The sequence below is a fragment of the Coregonus lavaretus genome, assembly GCF_964263955.1.
Source record: "Coregonus lavaretus genome assembly, contig: HAP1_SCAFFOLD_337, whole genome shotgun sequence".
NCBI lineage: Eukaryota > Metazoa > Chordata > Actinopteri > Salmoniformes > Salmonidae > Coregonus > Coregonus lavaretus.
In genome coordinates this window covers 409,264-423,979 of record NW_028160985.1, presented here as the reverse complement: position 1 = coordinate 423,979, position 14,716 = coordinate 409,264, and positions in this window count along the sequence as shown.

The following is a 14,716-nucleotide window of genomic DNA, read 5'->3' as shown; positions in this document are numbered from 1 at the left end:
TAGAGAATTTGGCAGTATGTCTAACCGGCCTCACAACCACAGACCACATGTATGGCGTTGTGTGGGCGAACGGTTTGCTGATGTCAACGTTGTGAACAGAGTGCCCCATGGTGGCGGTGGGGTTATGGTATGGGCAGGCATAAGCTATGGACAACGAACACAATTGCATTTTATCGATGGCAATTTGAATGCACAAAAATACTGTGATGAGATCCTGAGGCCCGTTGTCGTGCCATTCATCCGCCACCATCACCTCATGTTTCAACATGATAATGCACGGCCCCATGTCACAAGGATCTGTACTAAATTCCTGGAAGCTGAAAATGTCTCAGTTCTTCCATGGCCTGCGTACTCACCAGACATGTCTCCCACTGTGCATGTTTGGGATGCTCTGGATCGACGTGTACGACAGCGTGTTCCAGTTCCCGCCAATATCCAGCAACTTCGCACAGCCATTGAAGAGGAGTGGGACAACATTCCACAGGCCACAATCAGCAGCCTGATCAACTCTATGCGAAGGAGATGTGTCGCGCTGCATGAGGCAAATTGTAGTCACGCCAGATACGGACTGGTTTTCTGATACACACCCCTACCTTTTTCTTTAAGGTATCTGTGCCTAATCAATTTATTTAAATTGACTGATTTCCTTATATGAACTGTAACTCAGTAAAATCTTTGAAATTGTTGCATGTTGCGTTTATATTTTTGTTCAGTATAATATGACCCCTCTACGGAAAGATGAGACTCTCAGGAACACGGGACCCGTCACGGGACTCGTCTGAAGTCGGTTCAGCCGATCTGCCAACTTCTGTCTGTAGTGTCCGAACTGTTTGGGCTACAAACTAATACCACCCCACTATGGAAAGGGGAGATTCAATGACCCTCAAAAGTGTCACGGGACTCGTCTGAAGGTAACCAGTACCGGTTAAAATAATTATAATGGAAGAATGATCTTTTTGTGGCAACAAAAAAAAGGGGGTTCAATATTTGTCCAAAAACCTCAAATATATATTTCCTGATCTTTCTTATGTCTCCTAGATATAGGAAAGACATTTCAAAACCCTTTTCCTTATGATTTATTTTGACTGTTTGTTTTCCCATTTATTAATGTGTTATTCAATTCATGTCTATGGGCTATTGTAGTAAAGTCCAAATTCAATATTTGATCAACTAATTTGTAAAATTATGCAACTTTTTGGTCTTATTTCTTGTTTGTTTCATAAGAAAAAATAGTTTGCATCTTCAAGGTGGTAGGCATGTTGTGTAAATCAAATAATACAAAACCCCCCAAAAATAAATTTTAATTCCTGGTTGTAAGGCAACAAAGTAGGAAAAATGGCAAGGGGGGGTGAATACTTTCGCAAGCCACTGTATGTATTGTCTATTTTTAGTTAAACCCTGGCTTGAATTGAAACACTAGCTGTTGGTGACTTCTCTAATGTTATACAGGCCTAAATAGTATCATTGATGATGTATGATTTATGAAGTATGGTTAGGCCTACATTTAAATTTGCAGATAGATGGATTTGATGTATTTTTTAAATATCTGTTTTTCCATGTATGTTATTCAATGTGTTTCTATGGGCTAATAGCAGTAAGGCCACATTCAATGTTCATGGAGTTAGTAACAATGTGCTTTAGTGGTTTAGGGTGTTATAGATTATGTGCTTGGTGTTCTGTGTCTATTAACTGAAGTCTGTTCCATATCCTGTGATAAGAGATGCTAAGGTGCAAAATGTGAAACATATCTACAAGGCCTTTCAGGGTGAATGGTAGGCAAACACTAATACATGTTGTGCATCTATGTCATGATCGTTGAGAGACGGGTCAGACCAAGGTGCAGCGTGATATGCGTACATATTTATTAAGACGAATAAACACTTGACAAAATGACAAAACAACGAAAACGTGACGTCCTATGGGCTATACACACAATAAGCTAAACAGGAACACAAACAAGATCCCACAACTAAGGTAGGCAACCAGGCTGCCTAAGTATGATCCCCAATCAGAGACAACGAGCGACAGCTGCCTCTGATTGGGAACCACACACGGCCAAACATAGAAATACAAATACTAGATCATAAACATAGAATCTAATAACATAGATCTCAAACGACACTCACACCCTGACCCAACCAACAAGAGTTCTCTCGATCAGGGCGTGACAATCTAAGAAATGGTTGAGTGCAGCACTCAGCCTGTGACTTTTAGACGAAGAGATAATTTTCCCTAGATGTCATATTTTTCCCTAGATGTCATATTTTTCCCTAGATGTCACAGAGCTTTTTAAATGTTTAAAAAGAACAAAGTAGTAGAGACTGAAAAAAAGTTGGTGTTCGTTTTTGCTTTCATTTTTGTTTGCTTTGGTGGTGAATAGGGGTTGTCAGATTGCATTTGACATCTAATGAATAGCTACGAAATGGGCATTACCAACAAGGTCATGTGTGATGTAATATGAATGTAGAGGTGTTGCAGCTGAGCTCAAGGACAGCTTGGTTCTGTTTTTAGGACTGGGGAGAGTGGCGGAACCGGGGTGAGTGGCGGAACCGGGGTGAATCCACTTTGGTAGCAGACAAGTCAGTCTGAATGCTTTAACGGTTTTGCATGGGAGGAGGACACGAAATAATGCATTCTATAACATATAGGGACAGTGGCATGAATTCATGGATGCCAAGGGAAGCCAGGCTGTCCCAAAATATTTACCAAGAAAAAAAGGAAAACAACATAAAATAATGTATCTTTCGTCTCTCTGTGTTTCATAATGTTCCTTCAATTCGCAAGAGGCTGAATGTATCTCACCGGAGAAAGCATCCAAGCGAACGAAACAGCGCCCCCCTCTGTTTTAGCATGTGTAGCCCATCTATTTGATGCTGTCTGGTCAAAAAGAGCATGATGACATTGTTGCCCGCAGCATTGAATGCAAGGGATGCCAGCCAGCATTTGGCCTCCCTTGATAAAAAAAAGAAAGAAAACAATAATAGCCAATCAGCGTTGAGCTAAACTGAGTGAGCTCAACAGTGAATGGTCCTGGTGCACCAAAAGACTGTCTCAAGGGAAGCCAGTTTGGATTTGGCTTCACACCAATCACATCGAGCGCAAAACATTATTGACAGAATTGTTGCATCTTGTTGTGTTGTTGTCCTCCGGTGGCTAGCTAGCTAGCTAAAATTGGCCCTTTCCTAAATTAGCCATGGATGGAGATAAGGATTTGAACTTGTGGTTTTACTTAATTCTCCATACTGGCCAATGATTATAATGGCGATTCTGATCCAACCATAAAGTCATGCACTGTGCCCCTGGCCTGAGAGGATGAAATTCAATATGTAGCTAGATGTAGAAGTCTAATGTTAACTAGCTGGATCATCATTGCCCATGAAAGGAAGTTAGGCTAGCGAGCAAGCATTTTAGCCAGGTAGCCTCTAACAACAAAAACTAAAAGTGTACTGTATGACGGAGTCATCGACCGTTTCGTCAACATGAAAGAGAGGATGATGGTGTGATGGAACATTTTATTTTGGTGCTTTTCTATTTACCAATTTCTATGGTCTATGTTTGTGTTTTTCTATAATCCAATTTCTGTGTTCATGCAAGTGACTGATTGAACGAATCCTCACCATCAGTGTCCACAATTTGGCAGTACGCCCAGTACCTTGTTTAGAGAAAGGGATATCTCAGTTTCAAGGTCTCCGCTTAGAGAGAAGAAGCCTCGCGAGGTATTGGTCTGTCACATGCATGACCCAGTATTGGTCGGTCACATGAATGAAGCAAACGTTAATGACTAATTAATTATGAATAAGCTAAATCATGCAAATATGACTTTAGTTCAGTATATAAAGGCACTAACTGGACTGCCCCATTAGAGCTCCTGACAGACGTTCACTGTGGTGCATTAAGTTGGTTGGAACCTCTCCAGCACGCTGATAATAAACAATGATTCATTTAAGATTGACTTCGAGTGTCCCTGTGTAAGAATTTCCACGACAATGGCATTGGCATTTCTCTACAAGTAGGGAGAGTCAACATGTTTTTTCTGCTTGTGCACACGCGCGCGCACGCACGCACGCACGCACACACACGCACGCACGCACACGCACGCACGCACGCACGCACGCACGCACGCACGCACGCACGCACGCACGCACGCACGCACGCACGCACACACACACACACACACACACACACACTCACATAAATAAGAACCATGGACAGCCAAATAATATTTAGCTTACATTGATTGGACTAAATCGTTTTTTGGTGTCTTTTAGTTGTCACTGTATTAGACTAAGCATAGGTGATTTGATGATGTCGAAATGTTGAAGTTGAAATGGTGCTGGAATAGTGGAGGCAGCTCCTGTTTTCTTTAAGACTTGTGGTAGCTGTCCGTGGTTTTAAATCAATAAGATGTTTAGTAGTCCAAACATTAACTTGCTTGACCATGCTGTAGGTCATTCTGTTGGAATCACTTTTATAAAAAGCTTCGACACCTTCTGGAAACAGAAGAAACACTACAGGAATGACAGAATCCATCCCAATCATCTTGGCTCCTGGACTCTGTCCACGCATTTCAAGGCTGCGTTGAGACAATGACTTATCAATGACCCAAGACCAGCTCAGTTAATCCCTACCATTGTGTCGCTGAGTTGTCATAATGCTGCTGCAAATGTACATTATCCCAGGGGCGTTGGCAGACATAATGTAAGTAACTTAATTTATGTCCCCCTAACTGCCCTGAATACCTCTATTGATCCTACAGCTATTGAATGCAATAATCATCTGCCTATGAACCAGAGTTACACTGTTAGCACTGAGGCGGTGTGCCCTAGTAGGAAGTCCACTGTGTGCAGCTCACCCTGCATTATCAGCTCCAATATCAATAACATGAGTATGTCTACTGTGGTCCTCTGTAGCTCAATTGGTAGAGCACAGCGCTTGTAACGCCAGGGTAGTGGGTTCGATCCCCGGGACCACCCATACGTAAAACATTTATGCACACATGACTGTAAGTGGCTTAGGATAAAAGCGTCTGCTAAATGGCATATTATTTATTATATTTACTTCTGATAAGCTTCCCATTAAAGCATTAAAAACAATCACACAACCCAGAAAAGTGCTACAAATAGCCCATGTTAACATATGTAGCCTAAGAAACAAGGTTTATGAAGTCAATAACTTGCTCGTAACAGATGACATTCACATTCTAACTATCTCTGAAACTCACTTAGATAATACCTTTGATGATACAGCGGTAGCAATACATGGTTATAACATCTACCGAAAATACAGAAATGCCAATGGGGGCTGTGTTGCGGTCTATATTCAGAACCACATTCCTGTAAAGCTTAGAGAGGATCTCAAGTGTAAATACTGTTGAAGTAATATGACTACAGGTTCATCTGCCTCACCTAAAGCCCATTCTTGTGGGAAGCTTCTATAGAACACCAAGTGCTAACAGTCAGTATCTGGATAATATGTGTGAAATGCTTGATCATGTATGTGATATCAACAGAGAGGTATATTTTCTGGGTGATTTAAATATTGACTGGCTTTCATCAAGCTGCCCACTCAAGAAAAAGCTTCAAACTGTAATCAGTGCCCGCAACCTGGTTCAGGTTCTCAGTCAACCTACCAAGGTAGTTACAAACAGCACAGGGATTAAATCATTAACATGTCTTGATCACATCTTTACTAATGCTGCAGAAACGTGCTTTAAAGCAGTATCCAAATCCATTGGATGTAGTGATCACAATATAGTAGCCATATCTAGGAAAACCAAAGGCTGGGCCTAATATTGTGTATAAGAGGTCATACAATAAGTTTTGTAGTGATTCTTATGTTGATGATGTAATGAATATTTGCTGGTCTGTGGTGTGTAATGAGGAGCAACCAGATACTGCACTTGACACATTTATGAAATTGCTTATTCCAGTTACTAATAAGCATGCACCCATTAAGAAAATGACTGTAAAAACTGTTAAATCCACTTGGATTGATGAAGAATTCAAAAATGGTTGAGAGGGATGAGGCAAAAGGAATGGCAAATAAGTCTGGCAGCACAACCGATTGGCAAACGTACTGTAAACTGAGAAATCATGTGACTAAACTAAATAAAAAGAAGAAGAAACTATACTATGAAACAAAGATAAATGACATAAAGAATGATAGTAAAAACCTTTGGAGCCCCTTAAATGACATTTTGGGCAAAAAGGCAAACTCGGCTCCATCAATCAGATGGCTCATTCATCACAAAACCCACTGATATTGCCAACTACTTTAATGATTTTTTCATTGGCAAGATTAGCAAACTTAGGCATGACATGCCAGCAACAAACGCTGACACTACACATCCAAGTATACCTGACCAAATTATGAAAGACAAGCATTGTACTTTTGAATTCCGTAAAGTGAGTGCGGAAGAGGTGAAAAAAGTATTGTTGTCTATCAACAATGACAAGCAACCGGGGTCTGACAACCTGGATGGAAAATTACTGGGGATAACAGCGGACGATATTGCCACTCCTATTTGCCATATCTTAAATTTAAGCCTACTAGAAAGTGTGTGCCCTCAGGCCTGGAGGGAAGCAAAAGTCATTCCGCTACCCAAGAATAGTAAAACCCACTTTACTGGCTCAAATAGCTGACCAATCAGCCTGTTACCAAAAATATGTAAACTTTTGGAAAAAATGGTGTTTGACCAAATACAATACTATTTTACAGTAAACAAATTGACAACAGACTTTCAGCATGCTTATAGGGAAGGACATTCAACAAGCACAGCACTTATACAAATAACTGATGATTGGCTGAGAGAAATTGATGATACAAATATTGTTGGGGCTGTTTTGTTAGACTTCAGTGCGGCTTTTGACATCATCATGTGTTATGGCTTTACACCCACTGCTATATTGTGGATAAAGAGTTACCTGTCCACAGAACACAGAGGGTGTTCTTTAATGGAAGCCTCTCCATATGAGTAAAGCCAGTGTGTCTATGTATGCGGATGACTCAACACTATACACGTCAGCTACCACAGCGACGGAAATGACTGCAACACTTAACAAAGAGCTGCAGTCAGTTTCAGAATGGGGTGGCAAGGAATAAGTTAGTCCTAAATATTTCAAAAACTAAAAGCATTGTATTTGGGACAAATCATTCACTAGACCCTAAACCTCAACTAAATCTTGAAATGAATAATGTAGAAATTGAGCAAGTTGAGGTGACTAAACTGCTTGGAGTAACCCTGGATTGTAAACTGTCATGGTCAAAACATATTGATACAACAGTAGCTAAGATGGGGAGAAGTCTGTCCATAATAAAGCGCTGCTCTGCGTACTCAACAACACTATCAACAAGAAGGGTCCTACAGTTTTATCTCACCTAAACTCATGTTCAGTCGTGTGGTCAGGTGCCACAAAGAGGGACTTAGGAAAATTACAATTGGCTCAGAATAGGGCAGCATGGCTGGCCCTTAAAAGTACACGGGGAGATAACATTAATGACATGCATGTCAATGTCTCATGGCTCAAAGTGGAGGAGAGTATGACTTCATCACTACTTGTTTTTGTAAGAGGTGTTGACATGCTGAATGTACCGAGCTGTCTGTTTGAACTACTAGCACACAGCTCGGACACCATTGCATACCCCACAAGACATGCCACCAGAGGTCTCTTCACAGTCCCCAAGTCCAGAACAGACTATGGGAGGCACACAGTACTACATAGAGCCATGACTACATGGAACTCTATTCCACATCAGATAACTGATGCAAGCAGTAGGATCAGATAAAAAAAACAGGTAAAAATACACCTTATCGAACAGCGGGGACTGTGAAGAGACACACACAAAGGTACAGACACATGCATACGCACACAAGCGCTAGCACACGCACTCTACACACACGTACATTGTAATATTGTTGTATGGTGGTATTAAACATTTTGTATTGTGGATATGTAGTGGTATAATAATGTCATATGATGTCCTGTTTTATATTTTGTTTTATATGTAATGTAAGTGCCTTAATGTGTTTGGACCCCAGGAAGAGTAGCTGCTGCCTTGACAACAGCTAATGTGGATCCTTAATAAATATAAATACAAATGTAACCGTTTGTTACATGCCATATGCTTTGTGGATTTCACCGGACAGTGGTTGCGCTCCGGTTTTGTGATGAAACAAAGATGTGGTTGAATTGATTTTGTGTTTTCTTATTGTCTCGGCCTTAGGCCTACATATCACGGTCTGAAGGCATATTAACCAACAGGGTATAATTAGGCTTTTTGTTTCTGGCTTGGCTTCCCCAGTGATTTTACCCATGCACCGCTACTGTATAGGGAATACGTTTGAAGTTCATCAAAAATATACTGTATATCTAACTTCCAGTTTCTTTCACTGCCCTCATGATATTTATATATATGTGTGGGCCCGTCCTTTTGATTTTTCTCTAACTTGTTTATGTTTAGTTTGTTAGCCGTGAAGCCGTATGCTAAATAATACAGACGGACTGAAGAGGGAAATGGAATTGGGTAAATCTTTCTAAATCTTGGTCCAATGTTTAGTAATCCTCCATCCTCCCATTTAGAGGCCCCATCCCACCCTGTGCTTGCCAGTAGGAGACTGTACTTGGACCCTTACAGAGTAATATAATCATGTTTTCCCATGACCTGTGACCCTGACCTGTGACCCGCTGCACAATATCAGCTATAGAATGATTATGGATTATTTTATTTTTTTCGTCATAAGCAGACACTCTTATCCAGAGCAATTTACAGTTAGTGAGTGCATACATTTTCATACCGGCCCCCCGTGAGAATTGAACCCACAACCCTGGCGTTGCAAACGCCATGCTCTACCAACTGAGCTACACGGGATTTGAGGTAAAACAGAGAGCTGCAAGCTGTCTCCTGTCTCCAGTCTCCCGTCTCCCGTCTCCCGTCTCCTGTCTCCCGTCTCCCATCTCCCGTCTCCCGTCTCCTGTCTCCAATGGCTCATCACCTCTGCCGTCACAGACAGACAGAGACACAGCTAGGAGGCGATCCACACCATGCATGATTGTGTTTGTTTATCCTCTCTCCTTCCCATTGTCTTTTTCATTTTCATTATAACTCAAATCAACAGTTTACGTGGATGACTTTTTTCAAATCCAATGTATTTTCCACGTAGATTCCACATCACAACACGTTGACAAATTACGTTGAAACAACGTTGATTCAACCAGTTTGTGACCAGTGGCCATTTTGCAGATTGTGAATTTCACAATAACTTTATCTCATTGCTTTCACTTGTATACAATTATTTGGAACTGGCCTTGGATAATCCCATCTTTTTTAAATTGTTGCGACTGTTTTGGTCAATGCGTGTACTGTTTTGGTCAATGCGTGTACTGTTTTGGTCAATGCGTGTACTGTTTTGGTCAATGCGTGTACTGTTTTGGTCAATGCGTGTACTGTTTTGCTCAATGCGTGTACTGTTTTGGTCAATGCGTGTACTGTTTTGGTCAATGCGTGTACTGTTTTGGTCAATGCGTGTACTGTTTTGGTCAATGCGTGTACTGTTTTGGTCAATGCGTGTACTGTTTTGCTCAATGCGTGTACTGTTTTGGTCAATGCGTGTACTGTTTTGGTCAATGCGTGTACTGTTTTGGTCAATGCGTGTACTGTTTTGGTCAATGCGTGTACTGTTTTGGTCAATGCGTGTACTGTTTTGCTCATTGTGCGTGTCCTTGAGTGCATGGGAAAGCACAAATAAACCCACTAATTTCTGGGAGACATTTAACTGATTGGCACTGAGTGTTTTTCCCCTCAGCATCAATCCAGCCATGTTTACACAGAGAGATGCAGTCCAGCATGGTTCCCATGGTTAGCCTCTGGGGTCTAGCTCAGTCCAGATATGACACTGCCAAAAACTCTGATTCACTCACAGAGAAACTATCACCACAATGGAAGCATATTGAATAGTTTGGTCCTTGGCTTCTCAATCAAGTGGCCACCAAAGACAGCTTAATTCTAATTCAGATTGAAGGGTTGCTTGGAATAGATCACTGTTTACATTTTGTATTAATCCAACCACCAATAGATTTAATGGGTAAACAACACTTTGTGGAGAACAATACTACTATGCTTGAAATGTTGTCATTAATGTTTTGTGTTCGACAACATGGAACGACAGAAGTGGAGAAGAATACACCTCTACCCTTCAAAACATTTAATCATTTAACTCCTCTCTCCATGAGGACATCTGGTCCTCCCAGAGACTAAGACAGGTTTGCGTCTTCTCATCTAATCAGATCTGGGCCTGTTTGACCACCTGCATGCCTCTCTACGCATACCATTAATAATGATCAGGCATTATTTCCATATCTTTAATATGCAGGTGCGTCAGGATACCAATTGAGAAATAATCAATGCAACTGCTAATTGCTGTAAGTGAAGGGTTTATTCCTTAATGTTCGACTTCTTACTCAAACACCCAAATGAGAGGTGATTAGGATAATTGAGAATGCCACAAATTCTCTCTGTGTGTCCCTGAGGTAGAAGAGAGAGAGATAGAGAGAGAGAGAGAGAGAGAGAGAGAGAGAGAGAGAGAGAGAGAGAGAGAGAGAGAGAGAGAGAGAGAGAGAGAGAGAGAGAGAGAGAGAGAGAGAGAGAGAGAGAGAGAGAGAGAGAGAGAGAGAGAGAGAGAGAGAGAGAGAGAGAGAGAGAGAGAGAGAGTGAAGAGGTCATACATAAACATTTTGCAATGTGTCTGTGCTGGGGAACATCGGAGCTCTCTCGGTGCAATAGCTCTTCTTAAATGGGTAACAGTTTTTTGGGGTAGGATTAATTATCTGGAAACCACGGTTTTACATATTCATCCCAAGCCAAGCGGTAAATCCTAGTAGACCTATCCATATTTCAATTTTATGGAATTTGCCAATATATGTGTCAAGAGGCAAGTAAGAAAATATACGATTTCAAGAGTATGATTTGGTTTATTTTTTAAATTTTCTGGGCCAACTAGGAACAGTTTACAGCTGTTTATGTGGATCCAAAACTAGTGTCAACATCACATTATTGTTTGATGAGAAGCATTATTGAACACAAGCTGCTACAAGCAATATTTGAGTTTTACCTTCCTCTCTGTTCTCAGTCCTATTAGCTAAGTAAGTACTTCTTCCTTGTACTAGGAACAGCTTGCCCAATCTTGTCCTCCCTTAGGCGACAATTTCACATTTCCAATAAAGGACAACCTGATCCTTTCATTACCTCTCAAATATGATGTATGATATGATCTGATTGTTACAATCTGGGATTTCATCAATCATCTCTTTGCAAAGAGAGCAATATCAGCTGATACTGTAAATGACTTACAGCATTGCCAATATGTACTAGTGGGAAGACACATCTCCCTTGTTTTGCTTGTGACATTCTGTTCATACACTATGCAGGTAGCTTAGTGGTTAAGAGCGTTGTGCCAGTAACCGAAAGGTCGCTGGTTCTAATCCCAGAGCCGACTAGGTGAAAAAATCTGTCGATGTGCCCTTGAGCAAGGCACTTAACCCTAATTGCTCATGTAAGTCGCTCTGGATAAGAGCGTCTGCTAAATGACGTAAATGTAAAAATGTATTGTCGTGCCCCATGACATTAAGGTTATCAGCACATGCTGTTGAAGACAGTGGTTCCGTTCCAGTATCCACTGTGACACTACGTATTGGGAATGCATTCTTAGTAGTAGGGCCTATGCTAGTGTGGGTATTGAAACATATCCAGTGTGTTCATTTCACTGTATAATGGTGTATACCTATTTAAGGAATAGTATAAAAGTAATCCTTCTATTTGCTTACTGCCCCAATAGATCCACAGACGATACAATCGCCTGCACACTGCCCTATCCCATCTGGACAAGAGGAATACCTATGTAAGAATGCTGTTAATTGACTATAGCTCAGCATTCAACACCATAGTACCCTCCAAGCTCATCATTAAGCTCGAGGCCCTGGGTCTGAACCCCGCCCTGTGCAACTGGATCCTGGACATCCTGACGGGCCGCCCCCCAGGTGGTGAAGGTAGGAAACAACATCTCCACTTCGCTGATCCTCAACAATGGGGCCTCACAAGGGTGCGTGCTCAGCCCCCTCCTGTACTCCCTGTTCACCCATGACTGCGTGGCCAAGCACGCCTCCAACTCAATCATCAAGTTTGCAGACGACACAATAGTAGTAGGCTTGATTACCAACAATGACGAGAGGGCTCTGGGAGTGTGGTGCCAGGAAAATAACCTCTCACTCAACGTCAACAAAACAAAGGAGATGATCGTGGACTTCAGGAAACAGCAGAGGGTGCACCCCCCTATCCAGTGGAGAAGGTGGAAAGCTTCAAGTTCCTTGGCGTACACATCACCGGCAAACTGAAATGGTCCACCCATGCAGACAGTGTGGCGAAGAAGGTGCAACAGAGCCTCCTCAACCTCAGGAGGCTGAAAAAATGTGTCTTGGCACCTAAAACCCTCACAAACCTTTACAGATGCACAATTGAGAGCATTCTGTCGGGCTGTATCACCGCCTGGTACGGCAACTGCACCGCCCGCAAAAGCAGGGCTCTCCAGAGGGTGGTGCGGTCTGCCGAATGCATTACCGGGAGCAAACTACCCGCCCTCCAAGACACCTACAGCACCCAATGTCACAGGAAGGCCAAAAAAATCATCAAGGACATCAACCATCCGAGCCACTGCCTGTTCACCCCGCTATCATCCAGAAGGCGAGGTCAGTACAGGTGCATCAAAGCTGGGACCGAGAGAATGAAAAACAGCTTCTATCTCAAGGCCATCAGATTGTTAAATAGCCATCACTAGCACATTAGAGACTGCTGCTGCCTATTGAAATCACTGGCCACTTTAAGAAATGGAACACTAGTCACTTTAATAATGTTTACATATCTTGCACTACTCATCTCATATGTACAGTATATACTGTATTCTATTCTATAATATTCTACTGTATCTTAGTCCATGCCGCTCTGTCATTGCTTGTCCATATATGTATACATTCTTAAATTCCATTCCTTACTAGATTTGTGTGTATTGGGTATATGCTGTGAAATTGTTAGATATTACTTGTTACATATTACTGCGCTGTCGGAGCTAGAAGCACAAGCATTTCGCTACACCCGCTATAACAATTGCTAAACACGTGTACGTGAGAAATACAATTTTGATTTGATTTGATTTGAAGGTTCCTCCAAGAACTCTCAACTAATCAAAGGTGCAAATATGAACCCATTGGCTGCAATGGTTCCTTGAGGAACTCCAGTGTTCCTTGAGAAACTCCAGGGTTCCTCCAACAAACAATTCAAAAACAATATGATTGTGTTCCAAAAGAGTCCACTATTTTTGTTTATTTATAGTAGAGAGAATGATTTATTTCAGCTTTTATGTATTTCATCACATTCCCAGTGGGTCAGAAGTTTACATACACTCAATTAGTATTTGGTGGCATTGCCTTTAAATTGTCTAACTTGGGTCAAACGTTTCGGGTAGCCTTCCACAAGCTTCCCACAATAAGTTGGGTGAATTTTGGCCCATTCCTCCTGACAGAGCTGGTGTAACTGAGTCAGGTTTGTAGGCCTCCTTGCTCGCACACACTTTTTCAGTTCTGCCCACACATTTTCTATAGGATTGAGGTCAGGGCTTTGTGATGGCCACTCCAATACCTTGACATTGTTGTCCTTAAGCCATTTTGCCACAACATTGGAAGTATGCTTGGGGTCATTGTCCATTTGGAAGACCCATTTACGACCAAGTTTTAACTTCCTGACTGATGTCTTGAGATGTTGCTTCAATATATCCACATAATTTTCCTTCCTCATGATGCCATCTATTTTGTGAATTGCACCAGTCCCTCCTGCAGCAAAGCACCCCCACAGCATGATGCTGCCACCCCCGTGCTTCACGGTTGGGATGGTGTTACTCGGCTTGCAAGTCCCCCTTTTTCCTCCAAACATAACGATGGTCATAATGGCCAAACAGTTCTATTTTTGTTTCATCAGACCAGAGGACATTTCTCCAAAAAGCACAATCTTTGTCCCCATGTGCAGTTGCTAACCGTAGTCTGGCTTTTTTATGGCGGTTTTGGAACAGTGGCATTCCTTGCTGAGCGGCCTTTCAGGTTATGTCGATATAGGACTTTTTTTACTGTGGATATAGATAATTTTGTACCTGTTTCCTCCAGCATCTTCACAAGGTCCTTTGCTATTGTTCTGGGATTGATTTGCACTTTTCGCACCAAGGTACGTTCATCTCTAGGAGACAGAATGCGTCTCCTTCCTGAGCGGTGTGATGGCTGCGTGGTCCCATGGTATTTATACTTGTGTACTATTGTTTGTAAAGATGAATGTGGTACCTTCAGGCGTTTGGAAATTGCTCCCAAGGATGAACCAGACTTGTGGAGGTCTACAATTTTATTTCTGAGGTCTTGGCTGATTTATTTTGATTTTCCCATGATGTCAAGCAAAGAGGCACTGAGTTTGAAGGTAGGCCTTGAAATACATCCACAGGTACACCTCCAATTGACTCAAATTATGTAAATTAGCCTATCAGAAGCTTCTAAAGCCTTGATATCATTTTCTGGAATTTTCCAAGCTGTTTAAAGGCACAGTCAACTTAGTGTATGTAAACTTCTGACCCACTGGAATTGTGATACAGTGAATTATAAGTGAAATAATCTGTCTGTAAACAATTGTTGGA